The sequence below is a fragment of the Marmota flaviventris genome, chromosome 6 (genome assembly GCF_047511675.1).
Source record: "Marmota flaviventris isolate mMarFla1 chromosome 6, mMarFla1.hap1, whole genome shotgun sequence".
Lineage (NCBI taxonomy): Eukaryota > Metazoa > Chordata > Mammalia > Rodentia > Sciuridae > Marmota > Marmota flaviventris.
The window spans coordinates 6,225,069-6,238,704 of record NC_092503.1 but is presented as its reverse complement, the minus strand read 5'-3'; the positions used below and the strand labels follow the sequence as shown (position 1 = coordinate 6,238,704).

The 13,636-nt window shown below is 43.4% G+C and overlaps 1 protein-coding gene across 5 annotated transcripts in view; it reads right to left on the bottom strand.

Moving 5' to 3' along the window:
• The window catches only part of Prkn (parkin RBR E3 ubiquitin protein ligase), a 1,231,972-nt gene that overhangs the window by 555,102 nt on the left and 663,234 nt on the right, over positions 1 to 13,636 (bottom strand). The window lies entirely within an intron of this gene.

Sequence of the window (13,636 nt, the reverse complement as noted above, 5' to 3'; positions counted from 1 at the left end):
GAACCCAGCATGGAGAGGGAGATGTTCCAGAAGAAGGCAGAGGAGTCCCCACGGAGACAAGAACCATGTGGCTGGCCTGGCCTAGGACGTCTAGGACAACAGCGAAATTGGAACAAAAGATACGTTTTTAAGGAGGGAAGGGAAATCGTGGAGAAATTGGAGTATTAAGAAAAAAATGTTTAAAAGGAAAGATACAGGGGTTGAAACAACCGATCTAAGGAAGGTTATGCTGTCGTCTACAAATTTGTTCCTATGAATCCATGTATAGAGTTTTAAATTACTATAACTTTAAGTTACCAGAGGCAGAATTTAGCTGGAGGAAATTAAGAATTTCCCAATAATTAAAATATGAAACAGTCTAGCATAGAGGATGGGGATCTCCTAGCCTGATTTAATTAGGTGCTAAAAATAGATGTTTAGGGCTCCTCTCTAGGCCCTCCAACATTCCTGAGCACTGCTTTTAATCTCAGCAACGTGCTAATTGTTTCTAATGGCCTGTAAACAAGCTCCCTGTACTATTAACCTTCCCTCGTTAGCCAGAGATTCTGGAAATTAGTCTTTGAAAGAAAGTCCCCAGCAGGTTGCTCAAGAGGGTGTCTCAAAGTAGAAACACTGTCATTTGGTGTGGAGGACACTCAAGGTCAGCCCAGAGCAGAGCTTGTGATGTGATATTGCTGTGCTCCATACCTAAAGGTATTGAAAAGCTGGCTCCTCCTCTCTCCCTGGTTCAACTGGGTTGTATCTCTGTGGGTAGGAGAAAGACAAATTGTGATGCCTCTCAAATAGCTTCCACGCACCCAAATCTGTAATTGCAAGATCTCGAAAACCATTGAAACAGCATCCCTCAGTTCACAAAAATGTTGGAGTTTGATCTTTGTAAGTTAAAAATGATGTTAGATTGAAAATAGGGTTCAATTTAACCTGGGTAATGGTGGCACGAGCCACCAGGGGGTGGGCCAGAGCATTCAAGGGGGTCCTCTGTTGTGCTGATCTTCAGAACATGAACGTGCTCATTTAATTTGTCTTGAAAGAACATTGATAGTGCAATAGCCAAAAAGGTTATGAAAATGATGGCAACCAAGAGAACTTTTCCAACCAAATTTTACGATTTATTTAAAACTATAGCAGGTAATGGAATGGATGTGCAATCTTGCAGGGGTCCCTAGAAGAGACAGATTTTAGACACAAAATCATGTGTGACTTTAGATCAATGAGACAGCATTTTGAATTAATGAGATGTTAAGTGGCTTGATAAACAGTGTTAGAACAATTCATACAGTGATGATGATGACGACGATGATAAAGTGGATCTTTTCAGCATGCTCAACACCAGTCCTTAGATCAAAGGACCCAGGTTGAAACAACGGACTGTTACACTGTGAGAATACCACACGTGTAAGTGAGTTGATGACCTAGTATTGGTAAAGAAATTCCCATTGAAGCAGGAAATTCAAAACCACCGACCACTGACGACATAGAAACCTAACACTTGGTATGAAAAACACTCAAAAGAGAGTAAAAGAGGGACAATAAACGGGGAGGTACTTACACTTATTACTGAATGTATGGAAAAGTGATGGCATTCCTGACACAAAGAAATCTTCCAATGTTTTTTAAAAACCAAATAATAGCCAACAGTTGGGTGGGGGAGTCAAAATAAGTAATTCACAAAAGAATCAGTACAGCCAGTTTATCTAGAAATCAGCCTCAGAATCAGGACAGAATCAGAATCAGGACAGCCATCAACTGGCTCAACAACCAGTAGCCCAGACAGGTTTCTGCCTACCTGTTAGGGCCAGCCCTGTGGGGACTGCCATGGAGAGGTGCCACTTAAGAAAAGCACAAAATCCAATGTTCAGGTCAAAGGAGAGTAGGCAGGATGGGACGCCAGCACGTGAACTCCCACACGTGTTCTGCAGGGCACTGTCATAAACAGACACACAGACCAGTGATAGAGAATAGAAGACAGAGACAGAGCCACACGTCTGTAGACATTTGCTCCTTGGCAAGGTGCCAAAGACATACACTGGAGAAAAGACAGCCTTTATAAACAAATAGTATTGGGAACAATGGTCATCCCTATGAGGAAGAATAAAACTAGACCTTTATCTCTCACCTAGCATAAGACTTTCACCCTGCATCAAAGACCTAGAAATTAGACCAGAGACTATGCAGCTCCTGGAAGAAAACCCAGGGTCCACACTCCAGCATATAGGCACAGGCCACAGCAATCTCAGTAGGACCACTGAAGTTCAGATAAAAAATGCCAAGAGTTAATAAATGAGATGAAAACAAATTAAAAAGCTTCTGCACAGCAAAGGAAACAATCAAGAATGTAAAGACAGAACCTAGACAATGGGAGAAATAGTCACGTGCTTTTGTGACAAAGGATTAATATCTAGACTACATGAAGAATTCAGATAACTCCAAATCCCCAAATAACCCAATTAATAAATAAGCAAATGAAATAAACAGACACTTTAAAAAGAAGAAATACAAATGGCCAACATGGATGAGAAAATGTTCAACGGGATTAGCAATAAGGAAAAGAAAATGAAAGCCAAAAACTATCATCTCACCCCAGTCAGAATGGCAGTCATCAAGAACAAACAAAAATGAATGCTGGAGAGGATGTGGAGGAACAGGAACACTTTTACACTGTCAGTGGGATTGTAAATTGGTACAACCAACGTGGAAATCAGTTATGAAGTTTCCTCAAAAGACTAGGCATGGAACCACCATGTGACCCAGCTATGCCATTTCTCAGTATTTACCCTGAAGATTTAAAGTCATCTTATTACACTGATACTGTAGTGATACCCCATTTCTACACACACACACACACACACACACACACACACACAAATATCTTAACTGGGCTTCTCCAGAAATCTTCACCATGGCTGATGTTAGGACTGTCAGCAAAACAGTCTCTGCAAAAGAGTTCAATGTAGATAAACTTCCTATTTTCGTGTTGCCCTGTTTTACTTGGCCACTGGCTGGGAAGAAATCGGGGTGCTAGATACCCCCTTATTAGTTTCTCACAAACATGTATCCAGTATAGTACTTTGTAAAAATGTGCAAAGAAGGCCCCTGACCTTGAGTTGGGCTTCACAGCAATGTCTAAATTCCTAAGATAAGAGAAGTTACCAATTGGGCTCCATGGTAACAGCTGGCAGGGGAGGAAAGAAAGAGAAGAAGCTCTCCCCTTCTCAGGTGTTTCCTTAAAGGGTTAACTTGCCAAGAACAGTGAAAGAAAAACCTGCTTTTATGTGAACTTCTGCAGACTGGGGACTGCTGAGCCCCTCCCCTTACATGCTGGGTATAAAATTCTGAAACTCCCTGAACTCGGGGTTCAGGGGATTGATTGATTACAGCAAAACGGTGTCCTCTGAAGCTGGCTGCAGCCAAATAAAACTGTTTCCTGCTGCCTTCAGCGCCTTGCCTAGTCTGTCCCTACAACAATACATGCATACCCATGTTTATAGCAGCACAATTCACAATAGCCAAACTATGGAACCAGCCCAGGTGTCCATCAGTGGATGAATGGATAAAGAAAATGTGAGGTATACACACAATGGAGTGTTATTCAGCCATAAAGAAAAATGAAATTGTGTCATATGCAGGAAAATGGATGGAACTCAAGAACATTAAGCTAAATTAACCAAATTCAGAAGGTCAAAGATTATATGTTATCTATCCTATGTGGGAGCTAGAGAGGAAAAGGAAAAGGAAGGTGATGGTGTGTGAGGCAGTGTCTCATGAAAATCAAAGGGAGATAGAGTAGAGTGGAGGAAGCAGGGAGGGAAGGGACGTACTGAGGAATGCTATTATATTGTGTGCATGGACAGTATGTCACCGCAAATCCCATCATTAGGTACAGATGTGATACAGCAATAAAAGTATGGAAAAGAAGAAAAAAATATGTTGGGATAGTAGCTGTGATATTAGCAACAGAATGAAGAGAGGCTCCTGATTCCTCTTCCATAGTAAGCATATATTACTACTTAATTCTTTTTTATTAGCTGAATAACACACTTCATAATATGGATATGCAAAGTGTTGTTTATCTGTTATTCAGTTGATGACTATTTGGGTTGTTTGTACTTTCTAGCTATCATGAATGATGCTGTTAAGTACATATTTATACTAGATAAAGGTAAAGGTATTGTTTACCTTGGGATTACTTCTTACGTACACTTAGCTACTTTATTGGATTGAATGTAGCTCTCTGCCCCGTCAATACCCATATAGAAAATGTGAATGTGAACTTAATTGGAAACATTTGCAGATGTAGTTGAGAAACTTTAAAGGAGTTCATCTTGAACTAGAATCAACCCTACGTCCATTGACAACTTTCTTTATAAAAAGAGAAGAAAACACAGAGGGGAAGACCATATAATAATGGAGGTAAAAACTGGGAGTGATCCGACACAAGTCAAGGAATGTCAGGGCCCTCTAGGAGACCTGGACAGGGGTAACCCTGTCAACATCTCGATTTCCAAATCCTCGCTTCTGGAACGAAGAATAAATTTGTGCTATTTAAAACTAAAATAAAATTCCACATGTGTGTATTTGGATTTCATACATCAGAGCATTACACGAACATCATCAGGACTACCTAACAAGCCGGCAATTTCACCTGCACCTGAGCCTCTTGTGCCTGCCTAGGGTCTCTCCTAGACCACCCAGTAGTAACAAGGCACTGTGAAGTCCCAGGCAGCAGGACCCAGGGTAACGTATTAGTGTGGACACTGGATTAGTTTCCAGCCTCCTCCCATTAAGCCTCGGTGACTTGCGTGAGGACTGAGGACAGCAGGGCCAGCCCCACGGGGTTCTCTGTGCACTGTGGAGGCAACGTGGTTGGCAGAGCCCACGCGCAGCACACATTCTGCTCACAATCCGCGAAGCTTCCAGCAGCCACGAGCGTGGATGGTAATCTCCGCAGCCACGTGTGGCAACAACGGGGCTCCTCCAATCTGTGGGGGCTGAGCTCTTGGAGACAGGCGGCTCCCACGACTGTGTGCGGTCTCCCTGCCCAGGGACTTATTCGTCAGTTCCACTGAAGACTGGACCCTCATTATAATCCTGGTGAGGACCAGCTTTCAGCCAGAATGCTGCGATGTCACTGACGCTCTGCGTTCCACGTCACCCGTGGCCTGGGACCCTGCACTAAGAAGGGATGTGAACTACAGGATGCTCTTTAATGAGGCCCTTTTTTTTTTGCTTAGTTTTTTCCTACTCCATTCTCATGGCTTTCTGTAGAAATGACTCACTCTGCCCAAAATTACCAAATAGAATTTAAAATACCACAATATTTCTGGAATCTCACTGACACATAACAGTGGGGCATTTTTCCAGAGTGAAACTAGATGACTTTTAAGACTGTTTTATTAGACAACGGCAAGCTCCTTGCTCTTCTTTGCTGAGTTAGGAATTCATGTCTACCGAAGAGCAGAGATCCAGTGAGTACCTACAAACTCAAAGGGCAACACCTTTGAAGCCTGATGGGAGTCTTCAGAATTTATTTAAAGTATAGAACTGAATTCCATTCTGTTGGTCCTGGAAAATGACTTTCAGAATGGTTTATCTCTGCTCAAGCAGACCCAGCCTCACCCCTACAGTGCATGCCCCTGACCACCACCCGCCTGACCCTGAGAACCTTGTTTCCTGATGCTGCCTCAGCCAGGTTTTCTTCCTTAGTCTATCAAAACCCAGTGGCAAGAGCTAGCCCAGGGCTCAGTGTGAAGGGCAAGGCAGTCACAAGCCGTGTGGAGCTCTTCACTGAGTTCACTTGCACTCAGACTATGAAGCGATGCAGGGGAATAGGAGAGGTGGAAGGCTGCATAGGAAATGAGTGTCCTGTCTTAGACGGTCAGGGTCTGGTCAGCCATACTTCCCCCCATCCATCTAGGATCTCTGTACCCTGAACCTGGGGACAGAGAGAGCAGAGGACGTGGCTTTAGGAAACTGGGTGCTCACTGTTGGAATGTGGGGCCAGGCGATAAGCGTGGGGAGGGGCGGGAGCGCTCCTGGGCATAGCTGGGAGATCAGCAAACTCCCCCACTCACCAGTGCTGGCCACCAGAAATGTCTCTGGACATTGACAAATGTCCCAGTGTAGGGAGGAACTATCCCTAGTGGAAAACCACTGGCCTACCGCCACTTAAAGATGTCCTACCTACAGATTCTTGCCTCATTCTGTGTCAGATAACAACGATGAAAGGAATGAATGAAGGAAGGGGGGGGGGAGGGAGGGAGGGAGGAAGGGAAGGAAGAAATACAAAAGAAAGGAAAACAGGGTTGCACAGAATGTCCACTACATTTTTCATTGTTACAACTATATTCATAAAAAGTATAGAACTGGCCTTAAAACATTACTGTTCTCCTAGGGAAAAATATTCAAATCAACCAGCTAAAGAAAAGCTTGTTTACAAAGAGTTTCATCAGACAACAATGTCTGGGATTCAGAGGACGGCACCCCAGTCAGAGTAATAAGATTACATCCTCTTTAGTTATGCTTCCTAGAACCTGGGTTGATGTGAGTTTGGAGAACAGAATAAGAAAAGCCAAGACCAATAAATACTTAACTTCAAAGTATTCCTTCAGTTAACAAGTCAGAGACAAAATCTGAACTCATTTTGACGGTTCAAGGGTGACCTTCAATTTTCACCACCACTTTAAGTTCAGAGACGGTGGGGACCTCGCCCTGGGAAGGAGACAGCTAGAGCCCCTGGTGGTGAAGCCCACACTGCGCCCAGCTCTTGACTACAGTCTGGTCTCTGGTAAGTGCTCACCAAAGGCTGATTTGGTTGGTGTCCCCAGAACACCACTGAGCAATTCCAGGGCAAATCCCCCATGCTCTAAGACAAATACAGATGGAAACTGGCAAATAAGAGAATCAGACATGGTGAGAGACTGGGGGAGGAGAGAAGACTGCAGTCTGCCACCTCTCTGTAAGTCAGTGTGGGGTGGTGCAGATAACCATCGGACCAGGGAGGACAGGGCTCTTCAAGGGAAGCCTTCCAATATATTTATGTAAAATAACTCTATCTTGACTTAGCCAGGTTTTCAAGATAAATAGAAAGTTATTTTCCCCTATATATAATTTAGTAAGGAGTAGAGAAAAGAAAAGGTTCAAAGACTAAAATTTCTTTTTTTTTTTTAATTTCCTGAGTTAAAATCTCTCTCCATATGGACTTGGAGTTGCAATAGCCAAAAATATCATTCCAGAAAGCCAGATTAGAGCTGAACATGACAGCCACGTGAAAACCAATGTGTGTCATGGAACCACCTCACTCCTAGGGTTCCACCAAAATAAATTCTTAATAATAGTTACCTATAATAGACCTACTGAAGTGGCACCCCCTTTCTCCATAGAAAAGTCTTAACTGGGATTTTCCAGAAATCTTCACCATGGCTGATTTTAAGACTATTAGCAAAAGAGTTCATGGTACATAAACTTCCTATTTTTTTTTTAAGAGAGAGAGAAAGAGAGAGAGAGAGAGAATTTTTTTAATATTTTATTTTTCAGTTTTTTCGGTGGACACAACATCTTTGTTTGTATGTGGTGCTGAGGATCGAACCCGGGCCGCACGCAGGCCAGGCGAGCATGCTACTGCTTGAGCCACATCCCCAGCCCATAAACTTCCTATTTTCATGTTGACCTGTTTACTTGGCCACTGGCCGAGAAGATACCAGCACTCCAGGTGCTGGACACCCCCTTACTAGTTTTTCACACACATATCCAGTATAGTAGTTTGTAGAAATGTGCAAGCAAGGCCTCTGGCCTTGAGCTGGGCTTCACAGAGTCATCTATATTTTTAAGATAAGTTTTACCAACTGGACTCCATGGTAACAGCTGGCAGGGAGAGGAAAGAAAGGGGAGAAGAAGCTCTCCCCTTCTCAGGTGTTGTCCTTGAAGGGTTAACTTTCCCAAAACAGTGAAAGAAAAACCTGCTTTTGTGTGAACTTCTGCAGCCTGTGAACTTCTGAGCCCCTCCCCTTACATGCTGGGTATAAAGTTCTGAAACTCCCAGGGGATTGATTGATTACAGCAGAAGCTGTGCCCTCTGAGCCTGGCTGCAGCCAAATAAAACTGTTTCCTGCTGTCTTCGGTGCCTTGCCTCCTGTGTCCCCACAACACTACAGCAGATATCATCTTAATGATGTGAAGGCATGTTTTCTTGGAAAGCTATGACTCAGTAGTTCAGCACTTGCAGGAAGAACATCAGCCAGTTGCGCTGGGCGCAGCTCAGAGGCATGTTGGTTGCCTTCCGTGGTGAGGACATCAGAGACCTCCAACACCACATTGGTCAGGCTGGCTATCACCACGTGTGTCTTTGCAGGACCCAACTGGAGGGAGACAGCACCATGTGTGTAACATGCTGGCACAGCAGAGGACCTAGGCAGGAAGCCTTAACTGATATTAACATATGAAGAACCCGGCAGGTTCTGAAGGTTAGGGTGGATTTTAGCACTCACCGCACCCCTGGCCTTCCTGTGAAGTGGGTAATATCAGCTTTACTTGACAGAGAGGGAGCTGTGGTAAACGACCAGCTCAAGTCCACACGGCTAGTGATCCACCCCAGAGGCAAGTGCAGGCTGGATCTCAACATCTTGCTTTCTGTTCTGCCTTGCCCCCTTCTGACAGTGTCGGTGTCAGGGACCAGCAAGAAGCAAAGTGAGCAATGGACTACAGCTTGGCAGGGAGCATCCGGGGGCCTTCTGCACCCTGCTGCTTAGGTCTAGCTCTAACTGGACTCTGTGAGTCAACTGAACCCACCTGCTCTTCCTGGGTGAGGATTACCTATCCTAGTCAATGGTAGTTATTTGGAAGTTATTTGAAATCCACCTTTGAAATGATCTCAGAGCAAATACAATAGCCTTTAAAACCAGGCATAGAAACAGAATCTAAAAAGTCTACTTGACAGTAAAAGTAATTCTACATGCCCAGAGCTCAACCAAGTTCACAAAGCCCAGTTGTTCACATTGGATATCAAGTTCCTGGATAGCTAAAATGCACAATCCTATACGATGCTGAGATTCACTTTAAAAACTGGTATTAACAGTTTGTGCTGGAGTAATTTATCTGTGACATTGTGGATTATTTGTATTATGGGCGAATTTTTATAGAAACAATTACATTTCTTAAAAGACATGCTGAATTATTCATCTCTGCTAATGCTTGTGAAATATGAAACTAACTTTTGAAGTTTATTCCCTAATTTTTCTTTAAAGTTTAGTCTGACCATTTGATTATGCTTATGATGTTTCTATTTTTAAAGGGATCATTTATATTGAAATATATCTTAATTTTCTAACAAACTAAAAACTTTATTATCTTGTGAATCTTATAACAAAAGAAATTTACATCATCATGTTGTTAGTAAAAAATATTAAAACTTTGTTTTCCTCTTGCAGGTCTTTGCACTGCTATACAACATTGTGTTGTAGGTAAGAATGTCAGGTGGTTCATTAATAAGGCAGCTGAATCTGACTATTTTTCCTTTTGAAATGTGTATTATTTCATTGAATGGAATAATTTCCTTCTGCATTAGATCCATCACTAATCATATATGATTATTTTTGTTGTTTCCTCTCAGCTAAAAATACCTACTGTGCTCTCCACCTTCTAATCCTGCCCTGATCACCATTTTCTGGTTTCTCTGGTTCTTTAAATGCCCCTTGCCAAGGTGTCCTGTAGGAGATGCAGAGGTGCCACCCAGATCCCATTTCAAAGAAGGACTTTCTGTGGTGTGTGGATGATGTTCAGCCCCTTGCCTGGGCAGCCACGCCAAGAGTCTGCACAAGGCAGAAACAACCAGGATGCCGGGCAGGCCACGCTGAGTCCAGGTGGCTCACCACAGTGGTCCTGTTTCTCTACCAATCCTGGGCTGCCCTCTTCCCTGGGCCTTGGTCTCCAGTGAGTAAGTTAGAAATCTTACACGCCAACATCGGTCTCAGTTTATACTTCTGGAAAACTGAACCCACATCATGTCCCTTATCTAAGCTTCTACAGCACCTAAGAAGTTAAACTCTACAAAACTTCTACAGTGATCCTGTTAAGGAAGTCTTATCTTTCCCAAATACATTTGGGTCATCCAAGGTCCAATTTCTTTCACCATTGTTTTATACAGTGAGGTACCCACATTATTCCTCCCATTAATATTAAAATGTATTTGCTTTCAGGAACCTGGCCCCTCCTCACTCAAAATATTTCCTCTTGGCTGGCGCACAGGGCTAGATACTGCCATCTGGAAAAATGTCTCATTTCTAAAAAGAACTGTTTATGACATATGTTTCTCAAGATGAAAAGAATAATGATAATAATCATTGTAACTGATGTTACATTTGTGTAGAGATCTAACATTTTCAAAGTCTGTTCACATAAATTATTTGATCTTAACACCACCTCAGGAATAAAATAAATTTAGGAATTGAGGTCCGAGTGACTGATTTGCCCCAAGTCAGACACTGAGGTGGCAGTGATTCCAGCGGCGGAAGGTGGATTCCTGTGACCCCATCCTGGGGTGACCTACTGTGTTGCGTCCTGTTTGTTGCAGACCTTTGGCCTGTGGTCCCCAAGTCTGAGGCATCTGAATTTGTAACTTGTGCCAGCACCAGTTGAAGTTGGGCTTGTAAGGCCAGGCATGCTAGCTGGGCTCTCTGTTCAGCTGCATGTATGTGACACAAAACAGTTTTCTAAGTGTGTTCTCTGTGTGGACCCACTTAGTCCTCACAATGCCACAGCACAGATGAGAGGAAGGTGTCTTATTATCTGCACAAAGGGGAGAAATGCTGGGGACAAATCATGCACCCACACTGTCTGTCTTCAGAGGTGGCCTTCTCAACCGCATGCTACCTGTGCACCAGGCGTCGGGAAGGTCATTGGTAGCAAACTAAATGGATATAAAACTCTTAACTGTGAAAAATATAGGACATTGAAAGGGGAAGGAGGGTGAAGCGGAGAGTTGGTCATCTTCCACTTACAGGGATGAATCACATGAGGATTGAGGGATGACTCAAAGCCACTTACATAGTAATCCATGTCTGTAAATAACCCTTGGATTAATGGTGTCTACACACTTCTGTATTTGTGAGAGTAACACAGTGGAAAAGTCTCCACCAGCAGAAGCAAGATGCAAGAGACAAGTTTTAAGTGCTTTGCTGACTGCTGTGGAATGAGGATTAGAGACATTAGTTGGGCAGGAATGATGGAGGACTGCCATTTGTTGGGGATAGAAAGTCAATTCATCCTGTTGGGCATAAAGTGTCTTTGGCAGAACAGGGGATCAAGGTCAGTCTGTGAACACACCACCACCAATACCAACTTCTCGTTACCTGGTAGGCAGCTTGCTTTTCCAACTGTGGCTCAAGAACAAAGAAGTATAGTTCACTTTGTCATTAGGGATTCTCACTGAAGAATGCAGAGGATCTGGGTGTCCCTGGTGACCACTGCCATGGTGGCCACCACCTCCTGTCTAGCACCTCTTACTGCTGCCCATGGTTCCATAAGCGTCCCCTCATTTCTGTACAAGGAACTTCCCCCTGCTCCCCCCACTCATCAGCAAAGGGTCTGTGAGTGGTAGCCTTGAGTTGAGCAGCCGAAGCGCATACCAGGCCTCCTCTGAGGGGCAGGAGCCATCTCCACAGAGACCCCAGTGCAATGATCCCTTGCTCCTGGCTCTGCACCTGGCTTACTAAGCAGGAGGGCCCTTAATCCCAAGGAAACCAAGACAACAATTCCACAGCCATTCCTTCAACATTTAAGCTTATGTCTTAAAATGTTTCTCTTTACTCCACTTCTGTTTTCCACTATAATTCCTTTCTTTTCAAAAAAGATGTCATTTTTGAGGCAATTAATATCTTCCTAAGGCAAACAGCATGATTAAAGGCATGGATTTGGGGGTCAGGATTAGCACTGGATCTAATACTGACCTCCCTTTTTTCCCTCTTTTAAGAGCAATGTGGCTTTCAGCAAATTAGGAAACAATCTCTTTGTACCTTATTTTTTTTCTCATCTATAAAATGGGCATAGCATTCTCCACTGGGAGGCAAAGTGAAGGTCAAGATATATGCAAAATATCTCACAAATGCTAAGAAGAATAGAAATCATTAACAATGTGGGGGCCTACCCTAGCTTCATGGACTGCATGTCAGTTTATTCTGGCACCTGTGTGGTCTGGACTGAGCCCACATGAAAACATCCCTCCAATCACTCCTCTGTCCAGGCTCAGCCAATGCAGCCTGATGTGGAGATCTACAATGACAGTACTACTTGTCACAACTTGACTCTGGGGTCCTGGTCTCTTCTTCCCAGGGTAATAAGCAGGGAGGAGGCCCTTCAGCAGAGACAGAAGTTGTGTTGGATGGTTTGGGTTACATCTAGCTTCTGGGGTGACAAAGAACAGAGAGTTTGCAAATGGGCATGTTCTTCTCATGCATACATATTTTCTTCTAAATTCTGTGTTGGCCAAGTAAAACAAGAAGATCTGGCCTAAAGAAATGAACTTTGGCCCTTGCTCTGCAGCAATGGTACACTGAAAATGATCAGAGGTGTTACCGCTTTCCTCCAGGCCTGAGCTCTCCAGTTCCACGACGCCCTCCGCTACTGGAGGAGAGCTTGTCCCCTGTTTCCCAGCAACCCTCAGAGATGCAGTGCTTTATCTCAGCCAGAAGCACCTGGAATATTTTCTGGAGCCACAGAAGGGAACAATAAATATCTGCTGAATGCACAGATGGATTGACTTGAGCAGCATCTTTGCTGTAGAGGAGGGTTAAAGAGCTCCCATGTCCACATACAATAGCTCTGTCCAGGATACTACATCACAGGATGCTGCTGTGTCCCTGTGCACACTGCTGCACATTAATATGTGGCTATTGGAGTATAAGGACTCTCAGGACAGAACAGCAGTCCTGGTGTTGTAAAAACCCACACCTGGGACAGAAACCCTCAAAGTTCCACTGCTAGTACCTGTGAGATGCAGGGCTGTGTTTTCTATAATGTAGAATTTGTCAAGTTAACAAGGAACAGATTCAGCACACCATGCTTCAGTAAATAACTTTGCACTTCATGTTTTTGAGACCATCACTTAGTTTGCTGCAAATAGCTCTATAAGCTGTGGAAGCCACAAAGGACAAGTCTGCAAATATTCAATTCTAACTGTCATAGGAAATAATAGTTATGCATGGGATGTTTACAGAAAGCAAGGCAGATTATATCACTTTTAATCACTAAAAAAATTCCCCAGCAGTTTAAAATTTCTACCTGAAGGTATGAATCGGCACGAATATTATTTGCAATGGAAAATAACTCCATCCCCTCCCCTAGTTCATCATCAATTGCTAATTATGTGGATAAAATTGTAATTAAAAATAAATGCACAAACCATGCCAAAGTTTTCTAAGTACGAAGCAGCTACTTAAAGATTATGTGGGCATTTCTTTCCAATGAATATAGAACTTAAGAATAAAACCTGTCTTTCCAGAATATCCTAGCAAGAGTCTGCTGGATGCTCCAGGAAGGTAGCTGCTTCTTTTTTAACATCCATCAGCAGAAAATGAACTGCTTAAAATCCAGACGGTTACAACATGCAAGGTTGACCTTAACAGGTACAAAATTGGTCCAGGAGGAT